Below are 3,750 nucleotides of genomic sequence, written 5' to 3' on the forward strand. Positions count from 1 at the left end.
TCAGAAGATGGGAGGCTGTGAGAGCTGCCACTGGCCAGTCACGCCTTACCCTCTGGGGCATCCAAAGCCCTGCCCCACCCAACCATGGGGTTCTGCTACTTGAGTGACCAGAGTCTGTTGAGTGCTAGTGAAAGTGACCAGAGACAGGATAAAACTCCACAACCTTTCCCCATCTCCTCTGTGGCTCTTCATCTCTCTCTAGTGGCCAGGCCTCATAATGGGGCTCATCCATTGGGGTCATCAAAAATCCAAACCCCGGACTGCGGAGAGGCAAGGCGGCTTCCAGCCATCCATCCATCCACCCATCTCCCGCTTCAGTGCTTGAACAGGGAAGCCGCCAAGTGGCAGCCTTCAATGCTTGGGTCCCCTTCCTTTTCCTTGTGTGCAGCTTCCAATATACAGAACTTTTGATTTGCAAATACAGTACTTTTAAATTTTGCTGCTGGTTGCTTTGAGAAATGTATAGCTTGCTGTATGGCTTGTTTTTGAAAAAATATTGTTTTAATCAATAGCTGCTCTGAAATTCTTATACAAAGGTATGAATAAATGATATACAACTCTCCCCCCTCAACATCTCCTGGCCTGCATTCCTTACAGTTCTCAGATTACATTCCAGAGAGATATAATCTGCTTTCCCGGGATAGGAAAAAGGGTGAGCTTTCCAACTGGTTGGACCTTTGACACCAAGAGCTCAGTGAAGGTGGCTTCAGAAGGCCAGAAGGTTTCAGAAGTGCCTCAGCCCCAGTGCCTGCTCAGAGTTTGACACAGGAGATTAGACAAGCAGGTGCAAAGCTGTCTTTTCGGCCGACTTTTCCTGCTAGCGCAACAACAGCAACATTCATGTGAAGGTTTTGGTGTTTCCACATAGGCAGGACTGTTACTGGAGGAGATAGCAAAGCATGCAGTTAATTGCCCACCCCCCTCCCACTTACCCTTCCTCCGGCAACGTGGGAGGAACAAGGCCTGGGAAGGTGGAGACTTTGGCCTGTGGTCCACAAACTACTGCTTTAGCTTCGGGTTACTCTCCGGTCGTGATTTACTGTTGCGATTTTAATATTTTATTCTGCAGACCCCTCTGAAAACGGTTTGGGCTGGAAAGCAGTTTGCAGATCAGGGAAGAAAGAAAAAAAGCACGCAGAGACTAGGGCTGGGAGTGTTGTCATATCTGTTTTGCCCTTGCTGTGCACAATTCAGAATCTGCTATTTGACACAGAAAGTAGCAGTTTGAGGATTTCAGCTTTTATTTTTTTAAAAAGTTCCTAGTCCACTGAATTTCAGATAAAGATATCCGGAAGGCATCTGACCAGAGTCAGGTAAATCCTTAGAAACAAAGAGGGAGGTATTGGAAAGAGTCTAGAATGTTGATGAAACCAAGAATGGTAGAAATGATGATATAGACCAGGGGTGCTCAATAGGTGGATCGCGATCTACCGGTAGATCGCGAGGCAAAATGAGTAGATCGCGGAGCCCTGTCTCTCCAAACTGTTAATATGTCAGTTTCGTCTAGTGACTAGATGAAACTGACATATTTAGCTGACACTAAACTGGCACTGAAACTGACACCTTAGCTGCTCTTCAGGCATGCAGCAACAAAACTGACGAAACTGACTAGACTCCAGCAGGGGCTCCATACATTAAAGAGGGTGTCTGTCAGACGCTTCCTTCCCCCCTGGTAGATCTCCGGGCCTTGCTGGGTTTCAAAGTAGCTCTCGAGCCAAAAACGTGTGAGCACCCCTGATATAGACGGTATATTAAGTATATAAAGTATAGGATAAGTAGAGAAGTATATTCTTTATTTTTTATTATTTCTTTTATTTTCTGGTTAATGAGGGGTAAAAGTAGAAGAATAGTAGATTAGGGAAAGTAGAATGATGTACTAACCAAATTGGCAGATGGTGTCCTGCACCCTCCCCCAATGTTTGTGGTGTTTTGTGTGATGTTTGTGTGTGTTATTTAAAAAAACCCAATAAAAATTTTAAAAAAAAGTAACAAAGAGGGAGGATGGTGAAAAGAGATCTTACGCCACTCTCTGTGCCTGTATGCCCACAATGCACTCAACCCACTCTGTCAAAAGCCCATGCTTTTTGAACTGGGTTTGAAATACTTAACCTATGAAAGGAGAGACTCTCAAGCCCTGACTCCCTGTGTTATATACGTAGGGTCCTCAGTGGGCCTGGAGCTTTATATAAGAGAGCAGGTTCTGCCCACAGAGCTTCTCTGACATGAGATCTGAGTAGACACCTCCAATTTTCCAGCATCAAAAGACATGGAAGGTAGTACAAGCTACAAAACCGAGCTTCTTGAAAAATTTCAGCTTTTGTGTACTAATTAAAAAAAGAAGTCACTAGTCCTCATGAAGGAACACACTGTGCAGGCACGGCCTGCTAAAACCTCAGACACCAGAGGATGACTGAGATAGCCTGCGGCTGGGAGAAGGTTTGGTGTTTCTTGCTCTTCTCTTCAGCTAGCAAAGAAGCACAGAAAGACGCAAAATAAAATTATTCAACTTGCAACCACTGGCGCAAGTTGCAGAAAACCAGTTTTTATTGGCACCGCAAAAAATCCAAATTACACACAGCTCTGCCCATTGTTTCTCTGGAGATTTTAGGCAGATAAAAGCATTTTGGGCTATGGAGTCAGAATCTGAGCTTGCTCTGAGCGGCTACCTTGCTGGCTGCTGTTACCCAACTCTCTCTCAGCCGCTCCACCCAGAACCGTAAACACAGGGATATCAGCAATCTCTTGCGCTGTGTCTGAACCTTTGCAACCAGACCATTCTTAGCACTCTCTACAAAATTCAGAAATGAACACATTTCGGAACAACGGAGGCCCCTCACTGTGTCAGTCCCACTTCGGAACCAGGAGAGGACAGTTCATGATCCCAAAATCCAGACAGAAACTGGGACGAGAGCTCCAGAAGCATCCCTGGTCAAGAGTACTAAAAAGTGCTGGCAGAGAGATCAACAAAAGCCGCCTCTAGGCATCACACAAAGCCTCTGATGCGACTCGCCAGTGGACTTCAGTGTGTCAAGAGCGAGGACCTGGCTCCAGCCCCAGACTGCAACATGCGACTCCTCTCCCAGGAGCCCCCTGAAGGAGCCCAGCAGGAAGGTGAGAGCCAAGAGCCCACTGAAAGAGCCAGCTCAAGAGCTACGGCTTCTCCATGTGCTTGTCCCACCAAGCAGAATTTTTGAGACAGTGCACAGCCTCCGACTCCTTCCCTCTTCCTCCCCAAATGGCAGCCAATCAGCACGTGCTTCATCTGTGTTGCTCCACCCCTTCTCTCTCCTCCCTGGCCAGCTTGACAGAGAGGAGAGGCAGAGTTGTGCAACAGCAGTCTGGGTGCAGTTTTAGAGGGCAGGCAAAGCAGGACTGCTACAACCGGGGGGGAGGGGCGGGGACAGGTGGCTGGGAGACTGAGGGGGCCTGTTGAAGATTGGGGAGCTTGGCCAAAGGTCTTGACCCACCTGTGGAAGAACCCTGGCCCAGAAAGACACATCAACCATCACACCACAATGCTGCTTCCTCTACACTGAATTTCTTACTTTTGCAACACGCAGACAGATAAATCCCATTCCGTGGGAGGAGGAGACTTGCATGGAGTGCAGGAGCAATGCTTGGCATGTGGAGATTGTGGGAGGGGAAGAGACAAGCAACAGGACTTCATCTTATACTCTTGTTCTGGGCCCCTGGAATACCTGCAACTCACATACAACTGTGACCACGTGATGGAAGGACGCAAGGAGAGAG

Source organism: Tiliqua scincoides, chromosome 8 (assembly GCF_035046505.1).
Source record: "Tiliqua scincoides isolate rTilSci1 chromosome 8, rTilSci1.hap2, whole genome shotgun sequence".
NCBI classification, from domain to species: Eukaryota; Metazoa; Chordata; class Lepidosauria; order Squamata; family Scincidae; genus Tiliqua; species Tiliqua scincoides.